The following is a 24,264-nucleotide window of genomic DNA, read 5'->3' on the forward strand; positions in this document are numbered from 1 at the left end:
TTATTATTGATGATAAATAATTTCTGTCTTGCCTTGGACTCCAGGAGGAGCTTCAGAGTTCAGGAGTGCAGGAGGAAAATGAAATCTCCGATATTCATGAATATACTGCCGAGGAGTGGGGATTGATGGAGGAAGGCGACGCCAGGACTTTCAGCGACTGGCTCCTGAATGAAATGGCTGAAAGATTTGAGAGCCATGAAAGAAGCCAGACCTCACTCAAGGCGATCAGGTGAGCTCAGAGGAAGGGGCCGTTGCCCTTAGAGGGCTGCAGCCCTTAGAGGGCTGCCGTTTAGGTCATTTCTGCAAAAAATTTCTCTCTTCGTGATTATTGATGATAAATAATTTCTGTCTTGCCTTGGACTCCAGGAGGAGCTTCAGAGTTCAGGAGTGCAGGAGGAAAATGAAATCTCCGATATTCATGAATATACTGCCGAGGAGCGGCGATTGATGGAGGAAGGCGACGCCAGGACGTTCAGCGACTGGCTCCTGAATGAAATGGGTGAAAGTTTTGAGAGCCATGAAAGAAGCCAGACCTCACTCAAGGCGATCAGGTGAGCTCAGAGGAAGGGGCCGTTGCCCTTAGAGGGCCGCAACGCTTAGAGGGCTGCCGTTTAGGTCATTTCCGCAAATAATTTCTCTCTTCATGATTATTGATGGTAAATAATTTCTGTCTTGCCTTGGACTCCAGGAGGAGCTTCAGAGTTCAGGAGTGCAGGAGGAAAATGAAATCTCCGATATTCATGAATATACTGCCGAGGAGCGGGGATTGATGGAGGAAGGCGACGCCAGGACTTTCAGCGACTGGCTCCTGAATGAAATGGGTGAAAGTTTTGAGAGCCATGAAAGAAGCCAGACCTCACTCAAGGCGATCAGGTGAGCTCAGAGGAAGGGGCCGTTGCCCTTAGAGGGTCGCAACGCTTAGAGGGCTGCCGTTTAGGTCATTTCCGCAAATAATTTCTCTCTTCATTATTATTGATGGTAAATAATTTCTGTCTTGCCTTGGACTCCAGGAGGAGCTTCAGAGTTCAGGAGTGCAGGAGGAAAATGAAATCTCCGATATTCATGAATATACTGCCGAGGAGCGGGGATTGATGGAGGAAGGCGACGCCAGGACTTTCAGCGACTGGCTCCTAAATGAAATGGGTGAAAGTTTTGAGAGCCATGTGTGACAAACCCAGACCTACTGGGATCTGCCACACTTAACTAAGCTGCCACCAACCATTCCCTATAAGAAGTCACACAGACCAGGGATGGATTTTTAAACAAATAAAAGAACAAGGTTTATTTAAATACAACACACAGGGAAAATAAAATAATCAGGTGAATAAGATAAAGTAACGTGGCTTAGTTTCACTCATACATACACACAGTTTGGTTCACACAGAACCCTTAACTTGAAGCACAGACCCTGAACCTATCAGTTCTGGCTAACCAACAGACACCTGAACCTATCAGGTTGGTACTCTGACACACAGTAGTACCCTGTCTGACACACAGACTCCCACACCAGCTTCTTCTTCCCAGCTGCTGCTTCGTCACATCCCAGCGTCTCCCCACTTCTCCACACAGGCTTCACATATATATACAGTACAGCCCCTCCTCCTGATGTCCCGCCTTCCACTCCCCATAGGATGGAACTTTCCCTCCAAACCCATGACAGACAGGTAACATCAGTGCTGTATGTAACACCTCCCCTCTTTATAAGTTGTTTTGTAGGGGGAAAGCTAAGGTGCTTTTTCCCAAAAAAACAACCTGGATAAAACACACAACAACAGTTATACATACCATATCATACTTACTTATACTTACATTCTAAGTCAACCATATCAATTAGGCATTTAAACATTTACCATATACATTACATCAATTTACCTTTATTCATACAAACCAAATTCAAAAACAGGTACATTTAACTTTTTGTCATCAATATATATACATAGTCCAAGTTCTTTCGCCGTCTTCAATCTTCAGGTCTTCTTGACAAGGCGTCAGCAACACAGTTCACTGACCCTCTGACCACCTTCACTTCAAAGTCATAGTCCTGTAGGTTTAAAGCCCACCTCATAAGTTTGCTATTGTGGGTTTTCATTGTCTTTAACCATTGCAATGGTGAATGGTCAGTGCACAGAACAAAATGTCTTCCCCAGATGTAAGGCTTGGCCTTCTGGATCGCGTAGACTATGGCCAAACACTCCTTCTCCACGGTTGCCAAATGTCTCTCACCTTTTTGGAGTTTCCTACTCAGGTAGGACACTGGATGCTGGTCACCATTCTCATCCTCTTGGCAAAGAACTGCTCCTACCCCGCTGTTAGACGCATCGGTGTAGATGATGAACTCCCGGTCGAAGTCTGGAGCACGCAGCACTGGATAGTTGATTAGCGCCTCCTTCAACCTCTGGAACACCGCCTCACAGTCGCTGGTCCACGGGATGCGGTCATCAGCCTTCTTCCTTGTCAGATCGGTCAGCGGAGCCGCAATCTCGCTAAACCTCGGGATGAACTTTCTGTAGTAGCCCACCAACCCAAGAAATGATTTGACTTTTTTCTTGGTGTTGGGTCTGGGCCAATCACGAACAGCTTTTATTTTGGCCTCCAGGGGTTTTATCACTCCTCCCCCTACCATGTGACCCAAGCACTTTACTTCTGGGCTACCCAGCTGCAGTTTGTTTTCTTTGCAGAGCCTAGGCCAAAGCACTCCCTCCCCTGGGTTAAAGTGCCTCTCCCCGGCTTTCTGGTCATCCCAAACTTTCTTTCTGACCTTTTGAGCTTGCAGGGTCTCTGCTGCTAGCTCTAGGTTTCTCTTTAGGTCCTTCCTTAAAGAGTCTATATATGTCACAACGTCTGGTGGGTCATCCTGGGTGATCTGCTCCCAATTTTGTTTGATCAAATCAAGGGGCCCTTTCACCCTTCTCCCAAATAAAAGTTCAAATGGACTGAACCCGGTACTGGCTTGTGGCACTGATCGATAAGCAAACAAAAGGGATTGCAGCTTCTGGTCCCAGTTGTCTGGATTCTCTGCCAAGTAAGCCCTAATCATGCGCATTAGAGTCCCATTGAACTTCTCAGTTAACCCATTACTTTCAGGATGATAGGCAGTGGTTTCCTTGTGCTTAATTCCACAGATTTGCCATAAGCGTTTCATGAGCTTTGATGTGAACGATGCGCCCAAATCTGTGATTATTTCTGAGGCAAATCCCATCCTGGACATATACCCCACCAAGGCATCTGCCACTGTGTTTGTTTCAATGTTAGTCAAGGGTATGGCTTCAGGGTACCTCGTGGCATGGTCCACAATGGTGAGAATGAACCTGTTCCCCCTCTTTGTGGCCTTGGGCAAAGGTCCCACTATATCCACCCCTATGCATTTGAACGGAGTGTCAATCACAGGCAAAGGGCACAACTTTGCTTTGGTCCTATCGCGGCTATTCCCCTGCCTTTGACACACATCACATTGTTTACAGAACTCCCTGATCTGCTTCCCTATGTCAGGCCAGTAAAAATTCTGTGTGATTCTCTGCTGTGTTTTGTTCACCCCTAAGTGTGCAGCAAACATGTCAGAGTGCCCCCTTTGTAAGATCATGGGGCGATACTTTTCAGGTACCACCAGCTGACTTCTGATCCCATCTCCCCCTTTTGAGATATTCCTCGGGGTCTCTCTATACAAAATCCCCTTTTTCTCCAGAAATCTCACTGGGGTTTCAGGTGTTAGCTGGGCGTCAGTCACCTGTTCAAAACACTTTTGGAGAGTGGCGTCTGCCTTTTGCTCCTGTCCAAATCTGCTGTCTGTGGTTAAGGTTTCCACCACAGCTTCTGAACTCCCCTCTGCTTCCGTCTCTGGCTCATCATTACCCCCTTGAACTGTCCCCGTGGTGGCTTGTGAGCGTGTAATCACTAGCACCCGTTTCACATGTTCAGCCAGGTCATTTCCCACGAGCACGGCTGCTGGCAGAGTCGATGAAATTGCTAGCCGCCAAACTCCCCTCCAGCCTTGAAAGTTCACAGGTACCTCCGCGACTGGCAGTGAGATTACCTGCCCCTCAATCCCTGCCACCTTCATGCTCTCATTTGGGATTATATATTCCCTAGGAATAATATCTGGATGGCACAGGGTCACCTGGGAACAAGTGTCCCTCAACCCCCGATACTGATGGTCAAGTATTCCTACGTCCACCCCTGCTGTTTCAAACAACTGAGAATCTGTTCTCACGAGCAAACAGCGCTTGACCTCCACAAGAGGACCATTTTCCTCAGCCTGATCAGCAGATGTAACTGTTCCAGATTGAGTAGCCATGGCAACAGGCTCCCTCAGTGACAAGGGGCTTTGCTCTTTCTGGACACAGAACACAGCTTTTGGCTTGGTTCCACTCGAATCCTGAGGCACCATTCCTTTTAGCTGCTTTAATTTCTCACACTCTGAGATTAGATGGCCCTTTCCCTGACAGAAATAGCATTTTCTGGTGTATTTTGATTCTCTCTCATCTTGTTTTAGTTTTCCCTCCAAAATCTGAGGTCTTAGTTTCATGTCTGAGGGCTTCCCTTCACCATGGGCCCCTCCCCCTTGCTGGCTTTTCCCTGGTCCCTGAGAGTACTTGCTGTAGGTTTCTTTGGGTTTTCCTACAGATTTCTCCTCACCTAAGGGCTTTCTTATCTGGTGAATAAAATCTGCAATCTCGGCGGCTTCTGCCACAGATTTTGGTTTCCTTTCCCTCACCTGGAATTTCAATTCCCCATGCAGGACTGAATAGAACTGTTCCAGCGCTATCAAATCTTTAAGCTGTTGAAAGGTCTCTGTCCCCTCCTGAGATAGCCATTTCTCAAGCAGCCTCACCAATTGAGCCCCCACTTGGGTAAAAGTCTGCTCTGGCTTTTTGGTGATTGACCTAAATCTTTGCCTCAGCTGTTCCGCATTTATCCCATGTCTTGCAAACACCAGTTTTTTAAACTCTGCAAAATCTTTCATCAGTTCCTCAGGCATCTCGGCATAAACCTCAGCCAGGCTACCACTGATTAAAGATCGCATGATGGTCATCTTCTCAGTTTCCCTCACTGAGAAGTCCACAAACGCTCTTTCCACTAAGGAAAAGAACACCTCAGGACAATCTCCCTTGTGGTACACAGGGAATTTCTTCAGGTCAGCTTTAGACAATTGGCCTCCCTCAGAATCCCTATTGTTATTATTGTTCTGGTTCATCATTTCCAATTTTCTTAACTCATACGCCATCCTTTCTTTTTCCAGAGCAATTTTCTCTCTCTCTAATCTTGCTTCTCTTTCCATTCTCTCAATCTCAAATTGCCTTCTTTCTCTCTCTAATCTTTCCTCCATTTCCCTCACCCTCAGTTCATGCTGTTGGGCTAGGAGTAATTTTCTAAGTTCTGGGTTCTGCTCTCCTGTGCTGTCACCTTGCACTGAGCCAAATTCATCCTCAGAACCTTGGTCAACCTGGGGGTCTTTCATTTCACCCATTTCTGCCATCTGGCTTCGAGTCAAGGGCATAATCCCCCCTCAGAACAGGCTGCTTTTAAAAAGTCAAGCCTCAAAATAAAACGACCACTTTTTTTCTCTTTTGCCTCAGAACCAGCTTTCTATAGATTGCTGCTGTTCTTCAGCACTTAACTTGCAACAGTAGCGAGTTTGAGTCTACCCCCCTCTGCTGGGCCTCTCAGCTGGCAAGCTAGCTCACTTCTACTACACAGTTTTGCCTCAGCTTTTTTCCCGCCAAAAACAGGCTGCCTCAGAGCACCCTAATCTAGTTTCCCCAGTTGGCACGTTCTTCCACTAGTGCACCTCCCCGTGAGGTACACCTAGAAGATTACCTACGCGCCTCAGATTGTCCCTGACTAGACCCCCCTTGCTCTGGGCACACTTGCCAAGGCTTTGCTGGACCGCTGGACAACTGGACCAGTCGTATCCCACGCGCTGGACACCAATCAATGTGACAAACCCAGACCTACTGGGATCTGCCACACTTAACTAAGCTGCCACCAACCATTCCCTATAAGAAGTCACACAGACCAGGGATGGATTTTTAAACAAATAAAAGAACAAGGTTTATTTAAATACAACACACAGGGAAAATAAAATAATCAGGTGAATAAGATAAAGTAACGTGGCTTAGTTTCACTCATACATACACACAGTTTGGTTCACACAGAACCCTTAACTTGAAGCACAGACCCTGAACCTATCAGTTCTGGCTAACCAACAGACACCTGAACCTATCAGGTTGGTACTCTGACACACAGTAGTACCCTGTCTGACACACAGACTCCCACACCAGCTTCTTCTTCCCAGCTGCTGCTTCGTCACATCCCAGCGTCTCCCCACTTCTCCACACAGGCTTCACATATATATACAGTACAGCCCCTCCTCCTGATGTCCCGCCTTCCACTCCCCATAGGATGGAACTTTCCCTCCAAACCCATGACAGACAGGTAACATCAGTGCTGTATGTAACACCATGAAAGAAGCCAGACCTCACTCAAGGCGATCAGGTGAGCTCAGAGGAAGGGGCCGTTGCCCTTAGAGGGCCGCAACGCTTAGAGGGCTGCCGTTTAGGTCATTTCCGCAAATAATTTCTCTCTTCATGATTATTGATGGTAAATAATTTCTGTCTTGCCTTGGACTCCAGGAGGAGCTTCAGAGTTCAGGAGTGCAGGAGGAAAATGAAATCTCCGATATTCATGAATATACTGCCGAGGAGCGGGGATTGATGGAGGAAGGCGACGCCAGGACTTTCAGCGACTGGCTCCTGAATGAAATGGGTGAAAGTTTTGAGAGCCATGAAAGAAGCCAGACCTCACTCAAGGCGATCAGGTGAGCTCAAAGGAAGGGGCCGTTGCCCTTAGAGGGCTGCAGCCCTTAGAGGGCTGCCGTTTAGGTCATTTCTGCAAAAAATTTCTCTCTTCGTGATTATTGATGATAAATAATTTCTGTCTTGCCTTGGACTCCAGGAGGAGCTTCAGAGTTCAGGAGTGCAGGAGGAAAATGAAATCTCCGATATTCATGAATATACTGCCGAGGAGCGGGGATTGATGGAGGAAGGCGACGCCAGGACTTTCAGCGACTGGCTCCTGAATGAAATGGGTGAAAGTTTTGAGAGCCATGAAAGAAGCCAGACCTCACTCAAGGCGATCAGGTGAGCTCAGAGGAAGGGGCCGTTGCCCTTAGAGGGCCGCAACGCTTAGAGGGCTGCCGTTTAGGTCATTTCCGCAAATAATTTCTCTCTTCATGATTATTGATGGTAAATAATTTCTGTCTTGCCTTGGACTCCAGGAGGAGCTTCAGAGTTCAGGAGTGCAGGAGGAAAATGAAATCTCCGATATTCATGAATATACTGCCGAGGAGCGGGGATTGATGGAGGAAGGCGACGCCAGGACTTTCAGCGACTGGCTCCTGAATGAAATGGGTGAAAGTTTTGAGAGCCATGAAAGAAGCCAGACCTCACTCAAGGCGATCAGGTGAGCTCAGAGGAAGGGGCCGTTGCCCTTAGAGGGCTGCAGCCCTTAGAGGGCTGCCGTTTAGGTCATTTCTGCAAAAAATTTCTCTCTTCGTGATTATTGATGATAAATAATTTCTGTCTTGCCTTGGACTCCAGGAGGAGCTTCAGAGTTCAGGAGTGCAGGAGGAAAATGAAATCTCTGATATTCATGAATATACTGCCGAGGAGCGGGGATTGATGGAGGAAGGCGACGCCAGGACTTTCAGCGACTGGCTCCTGAATGAAATGGGTGAAAGTTTTGAGAGCCATGAAAGAAGCCAGACCTCACTCAAGGCGATCAGGTGAGCTCAGAGGAAGGGGCCGTTGCCCTTAGAGGGCCGCAACGCTTAGAGGGCTGCCGTTTAGGTCATTTCCGCAAATAATTTCTCTCTTCATGATTATTGATGGTAAATAATTTCTGTCTTGCCTTGGACTCCAGGAGGAGCTTCAGAGTTCAGGAGTGCAGGAGGAAAATGAAATCTCCGATATTCATGAATATACTGCCGAGGAGCGGGGATTGATGGAGGAAGGCGACGCCAGGACTTTCAGCGACTGGCTCCTGAATGAAATGGGTGAAAGTTTTGAGAGCCATGAAAGAAGCCAGACCTCACTCAAGGCGATCAGGTGAGCTCAGAGGAAGGGGCCGTTGCCCTTAGAGGGCCGCAACGCTTAGAGGGCTGCCGTTTAGGTCATTTCCTCAAATAATTTCTCTCTTCATGATTATTGATGGTAAATAATTTCTGTCTTGCCTTGGACTCCAGGAGGAGCTTCAGAGTTCAGGAGTGCAGGAGGAAAATGAAATCTCCGATATTCATGAATATACTGCCGAGGAGCGGGGATTGATGGAGGAAGGCGACGCCAGGACTTTCAGCGACTGGCTCCTGAATGAAATGGGTGAAAGTTTTGAGAGCCATGAAAGAAGCCAGACCTCACTCAAGGCGATCAGGTGAGCTCAGAGGAAGGGGCCGTTGCCCTTAGAGGGCTGCAGCCCTTAGAGGGCTGCCGTTTAGGTCATTTCTGCAAAAAATTTCTCTCTTCGTGATTATTGATGATAAATAATTTCTGTCTTGCCTTGGACTCCAGGAGGAGCTTCAGAGTTCAGGAGTGCAGGAGGAAAATGAAATCTCCGATATTCATGAATATACTGCCGAGGAGCGGGGATTGATGGAGGAAGGCGACGCCAGGACTTTCAGCGACTGGCTCCTGAATGAAATGGGTGAAAGTTTTGAGAGCCATGAAAGAAGCCAGACCTCACTCAAGGCGATCAGGTGAGCTCAGAGGAAGGGGCCGTTGCCCTTAGAGGGCCGCAACGCTTAGAGGGCTGCCGTTTAGGTCATTTCCGCAAATAATTTCTCTCTTCATGATTATTGATGGTAAATAATTTCTGTCTTGCCTTGGACTCCAGGAGGAGCTTCAGAGTTCAGGAGTGCAGGAGGAAAATGAAATCTCCGATATTCATGAATATACTGCCGAGGAGCGGGGATTGATGGAGGAAGGCGACGCCAGGACTTTCAGCGACTGGCTCCTGAATGAAATGGGTGAAAGTTTTGAGAGCCATGAAAGAAGCCAGACCTCACTCAAGGCGATCAGGTGAGCTCAGAGGAAGGGGCCGTTGCCCTTAGAGGGCCGCAACGCTTAGAGGGCTGCCGTTTAGGTCATTTCCTCAAATAATTTCTCTCTTCATGATTATTGATGGTAAATAATTTCTGTCTTGCCTTGGACTCCAGGAGGAGCTTCAGAGTTCAGGAGTGCAGGAGGAAAATGAAATCTCCGATATTCATGAATATACTGCCGAGGAGCGGGGATTGATGGAGGAAGGCGACGCCAGGACTTTCAGCGACTGGCTCCTGAATGAAATCGGTGAAAGTTTTGAGAGCCATGAAAGAAGCCAGACCTCACTCAAGGCGATCAGGTGAGCTCAGAGGAAGGGGCCGTTGCCCTTAGAGGGTCGCAACGCTTAGAGGGCTGCCGTTTAGGTCATTTCCGCAAATAATTTCTCTCTTCATGATTATTGATGGTAAATAATTTCTGTCTTGCCTTGGACTCCAGGAGGAGCTTCAGAGTTCAGGAGTGCAGGAGGAAAATGAAATCTCCGATATTCATGAATATACTGCCGAGGAGCGGGGATTGATGGAGGAAGGCGACGCCAGGACTTTCAGCGACTGGCTCCTGAATGAAATGGGTGAAAGTTTTGAGAGCCATGAAAGAAGCCAGACCTCACTCAAGGCGATCAGGTGAGCTCAGAGGAAGGGGCCGTTGCCCTTAGAGGGCTGCAGCCCTTAGAGGGCTGCCGTTTAGGTCATTTCTGCAAAAAATTTCTCTCTTCGTGATTATTGATGATAAATAATTTCTGTCTTGCCTTGGACTCCAGGAGGAGCTTCAGAGTTCAGGAGTGCAGGAGGAAAATGAAATCTCCGATATTCATGAATATACTGCCGAGGAGCGGGGATTGATGGAGGAAGGCGACGCCAGGACTTTCAGCGACTGGCTCCTGAATGAAATGGGTGAAAGTTTTGAGAGCCATGAAAGAAGCCAGACCTCACTCAAGGCGATCAGGTGAGCTCAGAGGAAGGGGCCGTTGCCCTTAGAGGGCCGCAACGCTTAGAGGGCTGCCGTTTAGGTCATTTCCGCAAATAATTTCTCTCTTCATGATTATTGATGGTAAATAATTTCTGTCTTGCCTTGGACTCCAGGAGGAGCTTCAGAGTTCAGGAGTGCAGGAGGAAAATGAAATCTCCGATATTCATGAATATACTGCCGAGGAGCGGGGATTGATGGAGGAAGGCGACGCCAGGACTTTCAGCGACTGGCTCCTGAATGAAATGGGTGAAAGTTTTGAGAGCCATGAAAGAAGCCAGACCTCACTCAAGGCGATCAGGTGAGCTCAGAGGAAGGGGCCGTTGCCCTTAGAGGGCTGCAGCCCTTAGAGGGCTGCCGTTTAGGTCATTTCTGCAAAAAATTTCTCTCTTCGTGATTATTGATGATAAATAATTTCTGTCTTGCCTTGGACTCCAGGAGGAGCTTCAGAGTTCAGGAGTGCAGGAGGAAAATGAAATCTCTGATATTCATGAATATACTGCCGAGGAGCGGGGATTGATGGAGGAAGGCGACGCCAGGACTTTCAGCGACTGGCTCCTGAATGAAATGGGTGAAAGTTTTGAGAGCCATGAAAGAAGCCAGACCTCACTCAAGGCGATCAGGTGAGCTCAGAGGAAGGGGCCGTTGCCCTTAGAGGGCCGCAACGCTTAGAGGGCTGCCGTTTAGGTCATTTCCGCAAATAATTTCTCTCTTCATGATTATTGATGGTAAATAATTTCTGTCTTGCCTTGGACTCCAGGAGGAGCTTCAGAGTTCAGGAGTGCAGGAGGAAAATGAAATCTCCGATATTCATGAATATACTGCCGAGGAGCGGGGATTGATGGAGGAAGGCGACGCCAGGACTTTCAGCGACTGGCTCCTGAATGAAATGGGTGAAAGTTTTGAGAGCCATGAAAGAAGCCAGACCTCACTCAAGGCGATCAGGTGAGCTCAGAGGAAGGGGCCGTTGCCCTTAGAGGGCCGCAACGCTTAGAGGGCTGCCGTTTAGGTCATTTCCTCAAATAATTTCTCTCTTCATGATTATTGATGGTAAATAATTTCTGTCTTGCCTTGGACTCCAGGAGGAGCTTCAGAGTTCAGGAGTGCAGGAGGAAAATGAAATCTCCGATATTCATGAATATACTGCCGAGGAGCGGGGATTGATGGAGGAAGGCGACGCCAGGACTTTCAGCGACTGGCTCCTGAATGAAATGGGTGAAAGTTTTGAGAGCCATGAAAGAAGCCAGACCTCACTCAAGGCGATCAGGTGAGCTCAGAGGAAGGGGCCGTTGCCCTTAGAGGGCTGCAGCCCTTAGAGGGCTGCCGTTTAGGTCATTTCTGCAAAAAATTTCTCTCTTCGTGATTATTGATGATAAATAATTTCTGTCTTGCCTTGGACTCCAGGAGGAGCTTCAGAGTTCAGGAGTGCAGGAGGAAAATGAAATCTCCGATATTCATGAATATACTGCCGAGGAGCGGGGATTGATGGAGGAAGGCGACGCCAGGACTTTCAGCGACTGGCTCCTGAATGAAATGGGTGAAAGTTTTGAGAGCCATGAAAGAAGCCAGACCTCACTCAAGGCGATCAGGTGAGCTCAGAGGAAGGGGCCGTTGCCCTTAGAGGGCCGCAACGCTTAGAGGGCTGCCGTTTAGGTCATTTCCGCAAATAATTTCTCTCTTCATGATTATTGATGGTAAATAATTTCTGTCTTGCCTTGGACTCCAGGAGGAGCTTCAGAGTTCAGGAGTGCAGGAGGAAAATGAAATCTCCGATATTCATGAATATACTGCCGAGGAGCGGGGATTGATGGAGGAAGGCGACGCCAGGACTTTCAGCGACTGGCTCCTGAATGAAATGGGTGAAAGTTTTGAGAGCCATGAAAGAAGCCAGACCTCACTCAAGGCGATCAGGTGAGCTCAGAGGAAGGGGCCGTTGCCCTTAGAGGGCCGCAACGCTTAGAGGGCTGCCGTTTAGGTCATTTCCTCAAATAATTTCTCTCTTCATGATTATTGATGGTAAATAATTTCTGTCTTGCCTTGGACTCCAGGAGGAGCTTCAGAGTTCAGGAGTGCAGGAGGAAAATGAAATCTCCGATATTCATGAATATACTGCCGAGGAGCGGGGATTGATGGAGGAAGGCGACGCCAGGACTTTCAGCGACTGGCTCCTGAATGAAATCGGTGAAAGTTTTGAGAGCCATGAAAGAAGCCAGACCTCACTCAAGGCGATCAGGTGAGCTCAGAGGAAGGGGCCGTTGCCCTTAGAGGGTCGCAACGCTTAGAGGGCTGCCGTTTAGGTCATTTCCGCAAATAATTTCTCTCTTCATTATTATTGATGGTAAATAATTTCTGTCTTGCCTTGGACTCCAGGAGGAGCTTCAGAGTTCAGGAGTGCAGGAGGAAAATGAAATCTCCGATATTCATGAATATACTGCCGAGGAGCGGGGATTGATGGAGGAAGGCGACGCCAGGACTTTCAGCGACTGGCTCCTAAATGAAATGGGTGAAAGTTTTGAGAGCCATGTGTGACAAACCCAGACCTACTGGGATCTGCCACACTTAACTAAGCTGCCACCAACCATTCCCTATAAGAAGTCACACAGACCAGGGATGGATTTTTAAACAAATAAAAGAACAAGGTTTATTTAAATACAACACACAGGGAAAATAAAATAATCAGGTGAATAAGATAAAGTAACGTGGCTTAGTTTCACTCATACATACACACAGTTTGGTTCACACAGAACCCTTAACTTGAAGCACAGACCCTGAACCTATCAGTTCTGGCTAACCAACAGACACCTGAACCTATCAGGTTGGTACTCTGACACACAGTAGTACCCTGTCTGACACACAGACTCCCACACCAGCTTCTTCTTCCCAGCTGCTGCTTCGTCACATCCCAGCGTCTCCCCACTTCTCCACACAGGCTTCACATATATATACAGTACAGCCCCTCCTCCTGATGTCCCGCCTTCCACTCCCCATAGGATGGAACTTTCCCTCCAAACCCATGACAGACAGGTAACATCAGTGCTGTATGTAACACCTCCCCTCTTTATAAGTTGTTTTGTAGGGGGAAAGCTAAGGTGCTTTTTCCCAAAAAAACAACCTGGATAAAACACACAACAACAGTTATACATACCATATCATACTTACTTATACTTACATTCTAAGTCAACCATATCAATTAGGCATTTAAACATTTACCATATACATTACATCAATTTACCTTTATTCATACAAACCAAGTTCAAAAACAGGTACATTTAACTTTTTGTCATCAATATATATACATAGTCCAAGTTCTTTCGCCGTCTTCAATCTTCAGGTCTTCTTGACAAGGCGTCAGCAACACAGTTCACTGACCCTCTGACCACCTTCACTTCAAAGTCATAGTCCTGTAGGTTTAAAGCCCACCTCATAAGTTTGCTATTGTGGGTTTTCATTGTCTTTAACCATTGCAATGGTGAATGGTCAGTGCACAGAACAAAATGTCTTCCCCAGATGTAAGGCTTGGCCTTCTGGATCGCGTAGACTATGGCCAAACACTCCTTCTCCACGGTTGCCAAATGTCTCTCACCTTTTTGGAGTTTCCTACTCAGGTAGGACACTGGATGCTGGTCACCATTCTCATCCTCCTGGCAAAGAACTGCTCCTACCCCGCTGTTAGACGCATCGGTGTAGATGATGAACTCCCGGTCGAAGTCTGGAGCACGCAGCACTGGATAGTTGATTAGCGCCTCCTTCAACCTCTGGAACACCGCCTCACAGTCGCTGGTCCACGGGATGTGGTCATCAGCCTTCTTCCTTGTCAGATCGGTCAGCGGAGCCGCAATCTCGCTAAACCTCGGGATGAACTTTCTGTAGTAGCCCACCAACCCAAGAAATGATTTGACTTTTTTCTTGGTGTTGGGTCTGGGCCAATCACGAACAGCTTTTATTTTGGCCTCCAGGGGTTTTATCACTCCTCCCCCTACCATGTGACCCAAGCACTTTACTTCTGGGCTACCCAGCTGCAGTTTGTTTTCTTTGCAGAGCCTAGGCCAAAGCACTCCCTCCCCTGGGTTAAAGTGCCTCTCCCCGGCTTTCTGGTCATCCCAAACTTTCTTTCTGACCTTTTGAGCTTGCAGGGTCTCTGCTGCTAGCTCTAGGTTTCTCTTTAGGTCCTTCCTTAAAGAGTCTATATATGTCACAACGTCTGGTGGGTCATCCTGGGTGATCTGCTCCCAATTTTGTTTGATCAAATCAAGGGGCCCTTTCACCCTTCTCCCAAATAAAAGTTCAAATGGACTGAACCCGGTACTGGCTTGTGGCACTGATCGATAAGCAAACAAAAGGGATTGCAGCTTCTGGTCCCAGTTGTCTGGATTCTCTGCCAAGTAAGCCCTAATCATGCGCATTAGAGTCCCATTGAACTTCTCAGTTAACCCATTACTTTCAGGATGATAGGCAGTGGTTTCCTTGTGCTTAATTCCACAGATTTGCCATAAGCGTTTCATGAGCTTTGATGTGAACGATGCGCCCAAATCTGTGATTATTTCTGAGGCAAATCCCATCCTGGACATATACCCCACCAAGGCATCTGCCACTGTGTTTGTTTCAATCTTAGTCAAGGGTATGGCTTCAGGGTACCTCGTGGCATGGTCCACAATGGTGAGAATGAACCTGTTCCCCCTCTTTGTGGCCTTGGGCAAAGGTCCCACTATATCCACCCCTATGCATTTGAATGGAGTGTCAATCACAGGCAAAGGGCACAACTTTGCTTTGGTCCTATCGCGGCTATTCCCCTGCCTTTGACACACATCACATTGTTTACAGAACTCCCTGATCTGCTTCCCTATGTCAGGCCAGTAAAAATTCTGTGTGATTCTCTGCTGTGTTTTGTTCACCCCTAAGTGTGCAGCAAACATGTCAGAGTGCCCCCTTTGTAAGATCATGGGGCGATACTTTTCAGGTACCACCAGCTGACTTCTGATCCCATCTCCCCCTTTTGAGATATTCCTCGGGGTCTCTCTATACAAAATCCCCTTTTTCTCCAGAAATCTCACTGGGGTTTCAGGTGTTAGCTGGGCGTCAGTCACCTGTTCAAAACACTTTTGGAGAGTGGCGTCTGCCTTTTGCTCCTGTCCAAATCTGCTGTCTGTGGTTAAGGTTTCCACCACAGCTTCTGAACTCCCCTCTGCTTCCGCCTCTGGCTCATCATTACCCCCCTGAACTGTCCCCGTGGTGGCTTGTGAGCGTGTAATCACTAGCACCCTTTTCACATGTTCAGCCAGGTCATTTCCCACGAGCACGGCTGCTGGCAGAGTCGATGAAATTGCTAGCCGCCAAACTCCCCTCCAGCCTTGAAAGTTCACAGGTACCTCCGCGACTGGCAGTGAGATTACCTGCCCCTCAATCCCTGCCACCTTCATGCTCTCATTTGGGATTATATATTCCCTAGGAATAATATCTGGATGGCACAGGGTCACCTGGGAACAAGTGTCCCTCAACCCCCGATACTGATGGTCAAGTATTCCTACGTCCACCCCTGCTGTTTCAAACAACTGAGAATCTGTTCTCACGAGCAAACAGCGCTTGACCTCCACAAGAGGACCATTTTCCTCAGCCTGATCAGCAGATGTAACTGTTCCAGATTGAGTAGCCATGGCAACAGGCTCCCTCAGTGACAAGGGGCTTTGCTCTTTCTGGACACAGAACACAGCTTTTGGCTTGGTTCCACTCGAATCCTGAGGCACCATTCCTTTTAGCTGCTTTAATTTCTCACACTCTGAGATTAGATGGCCCTTTCCCTGACAGAAATAGCATTTTCTGGTGTATTTTGATTCTCTCTCATCTTGTTTTAGTTTTCCCTCCAAAATCTGAGGTCTTAGTTTCATGTCTGAGGGCTTCCCTTCACCATGGGCCCCTCCCCCTTGCTGGCTTTTCCCTGGTCCCTGAGAGTACTTGCTGTAGGTTTCTTTGGGTTTTCCTACAGATTTCTCCTCACCTAAGGGCTTTCTTATCTGGTGAATAAAATCTGCAATCTCGGCGGCTTCTGCCACAGATTTTGGTTTCCTTTCCCTCACCTGGAATTTCAATTCCCCATGCAGGACTGAATAGAACTGTTCCAGCGCTATCAAATCTTTAAGCTGTTGAAAGGTCTCTGTCCCCTCCTGAGATAGCCATTTCTCAAGCAGCCTCACCAATTGAGCCCCCACTTGGGTAAAAGTCTGCTCTGGCTTTTTGGTGATTGACCTAAATCTTTGCCTCAGCTGTTCCGCATTTATCCCATGTCTTGCAAACACCAGTTTTTTAAACTCTGCAAAATCTTTCATCAGTTCCTCAGGCATCTCGGCATAAACCTCAGCCAGGCTACCACTGATTAAAGATCGCATGATGGTCATCTTCTCAGTTTCCCTCACTGAGAAGTCCACAAACGCTCTTTCCACTAAGGAAAAGAACACCTCAGGACAATCTCCCTTGTGGTACACAGGGAATTTCTTCAGGTCAGCTTTAGACAATTGGCCTCCCTCAGAATCCCTATTGTTATTATTGTTCTGGTTCATCATTTCCAATTTTCTTAACTCATACGCCATCCTTTCTTTTTCCAGAGCAATTTTCTCTCTCTCTAATCTTGCTTCTCTTTCCATTCTCTCAATCTCAAATTGCCTTCTTTCTCTCTCTAATCTTTCCTCCATTTCCCTCACCCTCAGTTCATGCTGTTGGGCTAGGAGTAATTTTCTAAGTTCTGGGTTCTGCTCTCCTGTGCTGTCACCTTGCACTGAGCCAAATTCATCCTCAGAACCTTGGTCAACCTGGGGGTCTTTCATTTCACCCATTTCTGCCATCTGGCTTCGAGTCAAGGGCATAATCCCCCCTCAGAACAGGCTGCTTTTAAAAAGTCAAGCCTCAAAATAAAACGACCACTTTTTTTCTCTTTTGCCTCAGAACCAGCTTTCTATAGATTGCTGCTGTTCTTCAGCACTTAACTTGCAACAGTAGCGAGTTTGAGTCTACCCCCCTCTGCTGGGCCTCTCAGCTGGCAAGCTAGCTCACTTCTACTACACAGTTTTGCCTCAGCTTTTTTCCCGCCAAAAACAGGCTGCCTCAGAGCACCCTAATCTAGTTTCCCCAGTTGGCACGTTCTTCCACTAGTGCACCTCCCCGTGAGGTACACCTAGAAGATTACCTACGCGCCTCAGATTGTCCCTGACTAGACCCCCCTTGCTCTGGGCACACTTGCCAAGGCTTTGCTGGACCGCTGGACAACTGGACCAGTCGTATCCCACACGCTGGACACCAATCAATGTGACAAACCCAGACCTACTGGGATCTGCCACACTTAACTAAGCTGCCACCAACCATTCCCTATAAGAAGTCACACAGACCAGGGATGGATTTTTAAACAAATAAAAGAACAAGGTTTATTTAAATACAACACACAGGGAAAATAAAATAATCAGGTGAATAAGATAAAGTAACGTGGCTTAGTTTCACTCATACATACACACAGTTTGGTTCACACAGAACCCTTAACTTGAAGCACAGACCCTGAACCTATCAGTTCTGGCTAACCAACAGACACCTGAACCTATCAGGTTGGTACTCTGACACACAGTAGTACCCTGTCTGACACACAGACTCCCACACCAGCTTCTTCTTCCCAGCTGCTGCTTCGTCACATCCCAGCGTCTCCCCACTTCTCCACACAGGCTTCACATATATATACAGTACAGCCCCTCCTCCTGATGTCCCGCCTTCCACTCCCCATAGGATGGAACTTTCCCTCCAAACCCATGACAGACAGGTAACATCAGTGCTGTATGTAACACCATGAAAGAAGCCAGACCTCACTCAAGGCGATCAGGTGAGCTCAGAGGAAGGGGCCGTTGCCCTTAGAGGGCCGCAACGCTTAGAGGGCTGCCGTTTAGGTCATTTCCGCAAATAATTTCTCTCTTCATGATTATTGATGGTAAATAATTTCTGTCTTGCCTTGGACTCCAGGAGGAGCTTCAGAGTTCAGGAGTGCAGGAGGAAAATGAAATCTCCGATATTCATGAATATACTGCCGAGGAGCGGGGATTGATGGAGGAAGGCGACGCCAGGACTTTCAGCGACTGGCTCCTGAATGAAATGGGTGAAAGTTTTGAGAGCCATGAAAGAAGCCAGACCTCACTCAAGGCGATCAGGTGAGCTCAAAGGAAGGGGCCGTTGCCCTTAGAGGGCTGCAGCCCTTAGAGGGCTGCCGTTTAGGTCATTTCTGCAAAAAATTTCTCTCTTCGTGATTATTGATGATAAATAATTTCTGTCTTGCCTTGGACTCCAGGAGGAGCTTCAGAGTTCAGGAGTGCAGGAGGAAAATGAAATCTCCGATATTCATGAATATACTGCCGAGGAGCGGGGATTGATGGAGGAAGGCGACGCCAGGACTTTCAGCGACTGGCTCCTGAATGAAATGGGTGAAAGTTTTGAGAGCCATGAAAGAAGCCAGACCTCACTCAAGGCGATCAGGTGAGCTCAGAGGAAGGGGCCGTTGCCCTTAGAGGGCCGCAACGCTTAGAGGGCTGCCGTTTAGGTCATTTCCGCAAATAATTTCTCTCTTCATGATTATTGATGGTAAATAATTTCTGTCTTGCCTTGGACTCCAGGAGGAGCTTCAGAGTTCAGGAGTGCAGGAGGAAAATGAAATCTCCGATATTCATGAATATACTGCCGAGGAGCGGGGATTGATGGAGGAAGGCGACGCCAGGACTTTCAGCGACTGGCTCCTGAATGAAATGGGTGAAAGTTTTGAGAGCCATGAAAGAAGCCAGACCTCACTCAAGGCGATCAGGTGAGCTCAGAGGAAGGGGCCGTTGCCCTTAGAGGGCTGCAGCCCTTAGAGGGCTGCCGTTTAGGTCATTTCTGCAAAAAATTTCTCTCTTCGTGATTATTGATGATAAATAATTTCTGTCTTGCCTTGGACTCCAGGAGGAGCTTCAGAGTTCAGGAGTGCAGGAGGAAAATGAAATCTCCGATATTCATGAATATACTGCCGAGGAGCGGGGATTGATGGAGGAAGGCGACGCCAGGACTTTCAGCGACTGGCTCCTGAATGAAATGGGTGAAAGTTTTGAGAGCCATGAAAGAAGCCAGACCTCACTCAAGGCGATCAGGTGAGCTCAGAGGAAGGGGCCGTTGCCCTTAGAGGGCCGCAACGCTTAGAGGGCTGCCGTTTAGGTCATTTCCGCAAATAATTTCTCTCTTCATGATTATTGATGGTAAATAATTTCTGTCTTGCCTTGGACTCCAGGAGGAGCTTCAGAGTTCAGGAGTGCAGGAGGAAAATGAAATCTCCGATATTCATGAATATACTGCCGAGGAGCGGGGATTGATGGAGGAAGGCGACGCCAGGACTTTCAGCGACTGGCTCCTGAATGAAATGGGTGAAAGTTTTGAGAGCCATGAAAGAAGCCAGACCTCACTCAAGGCGATCAGGTGAGCTCAGAGGAAGGGGCCGTTGCCCTTAGAGGGCCGCAACGCTTAGAGGGCTGCCGTTTAGGTCATTTCCTCAAATAATTTCTCTCTTCATGATTATTGATGGTAAATAATTTCTGTCTTGCCTTGGACTCCAGGAGGAGCTTCAGAGTTCAGGAGTGCAGGAGGAAAATGAAATCTCCGATATTCATGAATATACTGCCGAGGAGCGGGGATTGATGGAGGAAGGCGACGCCAGGACTTTCAGCGACTGGCTCCTGAATGAAATCGGTGAAAGTTTTGAGAGCCATGAAAGAAGCCAGACCTCACTCAAGGCGATCAGGTGAGCTCAGAGGAAGGGGCCGTTGCCCTTAGAGGGCCGCAACGCTTAGAGGGCTGCCGTTTAGGTCATTTCCGCAAATAATTTCTCTCTTCATGATTATTGATGGTAAATAATTTCTGTCTTGCCTTGGACTCCAGGAGGAGCTTCAGAGTTCAGGAGTGCAGGAGGAAAATGAAATCTCCGATATTCATGAATATACTGCCGAGGAGCGGGGATTGATGGAGGAAGGCGACGCCAGGACTTTCAGCGACTGGCTCCTGAATGAAATGGGTGAAAGTTTTGAGAGCCATGAAAGAAGCCAGACCTCACTCAAGGCGATCAGGTGAGCTCAGAGGAAGGGGCCGTTGCCCTTAGAGGGCCGCAACGCTTAGAGGGCTGCCGTTTAGGTCATTTCCGCAAATAATTTCTCTCTTCATGATTATTGATGGTAAATAATTTCTGTCTTGCCTTGGACTCCAGGAGGAGCTTCAGAGTTCAGGAGTGCAGGAGGAAAATGAAATCTCCGATATTCATGAATATACTGCCGAGGAGCGGGGATTGATGGAGGAAGGCGACGCCAGGACTTTCAGCGACTGGCTCCTGAATGAAATGGGTGAAAGTTTTGAGAGCCATGAAAGAAGCCAGACCTCACTCAAGGCGATCAGGTGAGCTCAGAGGAAGGGGCCGTTGCCCTTAGAGGGCCGCAACGCTTAGAGGGCTGCCGTTTAGGTCATTTCCGCAAATAATTTCTCTCTTCATGATTATTGATGGTAAATAATTTCTGTCTTGCCTTGGACTCCAGGAGGAGCTTCAGAGTTCAGGAGTGCAGGAGGAAAATGAAATCTCCGATATTCATGAATATACTGCCGAGGAGCGGGGATTGATGGAGGAAGGCGACGCCAGGACTTTCAGCGACTGGCTCCTGAATGAAATGGGTGAAAGTTTTGAGAGCCATGAAAGAAGCCAGACCTCACTCAAGGCGATCAGGTGAGCTCAGAGGAAGGGGCCGTTGCCCTTAGAGGGCCGCAACGCTTAGAGGGCTGCCGTTTAGGTCATTTCCGCAAATAATTTCTCTCTTCATGATTATTGATGGTAAATAATTTCTGTCTTGCCTTGGACTCCAGGAGGAGCTTCAGAGTTCAGGAGTGCAGGAGGAAAATGAAATCTCCGATATTCATGAATATACTGCCGAGGAGCGGGGATTGATGGAGGAAGGCGACGCCAGGACTTTCAGCGACTGGCTCCTGAATGAAATGGGTGAAAGTTTTGAGAGCCATGAAAGAAGCCAGACCTCACTCAAGGCGATCAGGTGAGCTCAGAGGAAGGGGCCGTTGCCCTTAGAGGGCCGCAACGCTTAGAGGGCTGCCGTTTAGGTCATTTCCGCAAATAATTTCTCTCTTCATGATTATTGATGGTAAATAATTTCTGTCTTGCCTTGGACTCCAGGAGGAGCTTCAGAGTTCAGGAGTGCAGGAGGAAAATGAAATCTCCGATATTCATGAATATACTGCCGAGGAGCGGGGATTGATGGAGGAAGGCGACGCCAGGACTTTCAGCGACTGGCTCCTGAATGAAATGGGTGAAAGTTTTGAGAGCCATGAAAGAAGCCAGACCTCACTCAAGGCGATCAGGTGAGCTCAGAGGAAGGGGCCGTTGCCCTTAGAGGGCCGCAACGCTTAGAGGGCTGCCGTTTAGGTCATTTCCGCAAATAATTTCTCTCTTCATGATTATTGATGGTAAATAATTTCTGTCTTGCCTTGGACTCCAGGAGGAGCTTCAGAGTTCAGGAGTGCAGGAGGAAAATGAAATCTCCGATATTCATGAATATACTGCCGAGGAGCGGGGATTGATGGAGGAAGGCGACGCCAGGACTTTCAGCGACTGGCTCCTGAATGAAATGGGTGAAAGTTTTGAGAGCCATGAAAGAAGCCAGACCTCACTCAAGGCGATCAGGTGAGCTCAGAGGAAGGGGCCGTTGCCCTTAGAGGGCCGCAACGCTTAGAGGGCTGCCGTTTAGGTCATTTCTGCAAATGATAAATAATTTCTGTCTTGCCTTGGACTCCAGGAGGAGCTTCAGATTTTTAAAGAGAAAGAGCATACCAGCCAAGTGCAGGAGGAAAATGAAATCCTTGATGGCAATGAATCCGATATTCATGAATATACTGCCGAGGATCAGCGATTGATGGAGGAAGGCGACGCCAGGACTTTCAGCGACTGGCTCCTGAATGAAATGGGTGAAAGTTTTGAGAGCCACGAAAGGAGCCAGACCTCACTCAAGGCGATCAGGTGAGCTCAGAGGAAGGGGCCGTTGCCATTGCTTGGGCCAGACCTTAGAGGGCTGCCGTTTAGGTCATTTCTGCAAAGCGGCTTTGCTCCAGGATTCTACTGACCCCCTCGGTAAGCTGACTGGCTGTTCCCTCCTACCAAATCTGTGGATCATCGAGTCCACCCCCACTCTATTCTACGAGAGCTTCTCCCATCTCATTTGACCCTTCCCAGAGTTGTGCTTGGTGTCAACTCTCTTCTCAGGTCACAAAGAACGGCAAGCCTGTGGTATTCCACAACAAGGCCACCGAGGCCATCATAGGCATCGCTGCAGAAGACATGAAGCTGCCATTACCCAACTATGATGTTTGTCGCCCGTCCTGTGGTGAAGCGGCTTTCCCGGGGATCCCCTAAGGAGGAACTATTACTCATCAGGTAAGCGGTGAGTCCAACAGCACCTACGGAGTAGACCACTGTCTCCATTGGCAACAGAAGGAATGGAGAAAGTCAGCACATCCCTTAAGGGCCACAAAGGACAGGTGAGGCGGTCCGACCTGAAGGTGGATCTTTCCCTACTTTCCTCCTGTTTTTGCTGTGGGATTATTTCCTGTCAGATAGCCTTCCTTCCTTTCTTTTCCTTCCTTCCTTTCTTCCTCCTTCCCTCCCTCCCTCCCTTTCTTTCTTTTATTCCTTCTTTCCTTCCTTCTTTTCTTTCTTTTCTCCCTCCCTCCCTCCCTCCCTCCCTCCCTCCCTCCCTCCCTCCGTTCCTTCCTTCCTTCCTTCCTTCCTTCCTTCCTTCCTTCCTTCCTTCCTTCCTTCCTTCCTTCCTTCCTTCCTTCCTTCCTTCCTTCCTTCCTTCCTTCCTTCCTTCCTTCCTTCCTTCCTTCCTTCCTTCCTTCCTTCCTTCCTTCCTTCCTTCCTTCCTTCCTTCCTTCCTTCCTTCCTTTGATGTATATACCACCCCATTAGTGCATGCATTACTCTAAGCGGTTTACAAGTTCAAATAGAAAACAAAAAAGGAATTATTTCTCTCAACAGGGATCACGGGAGGATGCAAACATACCGTTAGGAAAGACATGCCATTAGGAGCCGGATATATTTTAAATCCTTTACCTATGTTATGGGCCAGTTCTACCTTTAATCCAAGTTATACTGTCCCTGTAGAAGTTATTGTTAAGAAAAACCCTGTTATTGTTAATAAAACTTTGTTGAATGTATCTCCTCTCTTGTCTTTTCTTAGATATATTTGTGTCCTTATTGATTTTTGCCGTAATTTTGCCTGTTAACATTAACAGGCAAAAGTATTCTACTTCCTTATTCAATGATTGTCATTTTTAAATATCGTCTTTTAAGGATGGGAACCCCTGTTGCGTACTCATAGGTTTCCACGTTAAGCATTGTCTTCCATTATTGTGAGCCGCCTTGGGCCCTTTTCAAGGTGAAAGGTGGGAAATCAATCAATCAATCAATCATTCTCCTCTGACAGGCCTTCAAAGGCAGGACGGGCTTCCCATGATCAGCCTAACTGCTGGCCGCCCACCTGGGTCAGCTGTGCCTAACAGGATGAGGGGCCTGAGTTAACAACCCTCTCATCCAGAAGCAAACCACTGGCCATGTTTCCTCAGCCCATTCCCCACCGCTCCTCACTTTTGCAGCCCTTCCCCAACCTGGCTTCCTGACAGAAGCCTCCCCAATGGGCCCGTTTGCACCTCATTTGGCAACCTCTGGCCCTGGGCTCCTTGCCCAGCTCACTGAACGGCTGCCTCTTTCCTTGGAGACCGGTGGGATTGACCGCTCCACCCCACTGAGCCTAGAAGCTGAGCTCTGCCGAGCATTTAGGGTACAGGGAGGGGTGCTTCTCACTTGCGAGGGGGTCACGGGTGTGCCCGCCCTTCTTCGAGACCAAACCCCAGTTCCATTCAAATAGTCCTCCCAGCAACCAGAGCAAGAGTAAATGCAGGGTCTCTGAATCTCTGGTTCTGCCCTGGAAGGGGAGCCTAGCTGTATTTCAGCACCACGACTCTGTAAGAAGCAGCCGGTTGCCTTCAACAGCTCAGTATCCTGCCCTGCGTAGGATTAGTCCTCCTGAGAAATTAGCTCATGCTCTAGTGTACAAGAGTTAGAAGACGCGTTTGCCCAAAGCTTCAAAATAAATATTTGCCTCCCATAAGCAGGGACACT

General features: G+C 48.1%; 2 long non-coding RNA genes across 2 annotated transcripts in view; one reads left to right on the top strand and one right to left on the bottom strand.

Moving 5' to 3' along the window:
* Nucleotides 1–24,264, bottom strand: part of LOC144584822 (uncharacterized) — a 274,399-nt gene that overhangs the window by 233,074 nt on the left and 17,061 nt on the right. The gene's annotated exons all lie outside the window — the stretch shown is intronic.
* On the top strand, nt 154–23,598 carry LOC140703291 (uncharacterized). Its single transcript, XR_013539268.1, has 4 exons — nt 154–229; nt 21,884–22,104; nt 22,348–22,518; nt 23,122–23,598. It is a non-coding gene; the product is annotated as an uncharacterized LOC140703291 (long non-coding RNA).

Source organism: Pogona vitticeps, chromosome 1 (genome assembly GCF_051106095.1).
Source record: "Pogona vitticeps strain Pit_001003342236 chromosome 1, PviZW2.1, whole genome shotgun sequence".
NCBI classification, from domain to species: domain Eukaryota; kingdom Metazoa; phylum Chordata; class Lepidosauria; order Squamata; family Agamidae; genus Pogona; species Pogona vitticeps.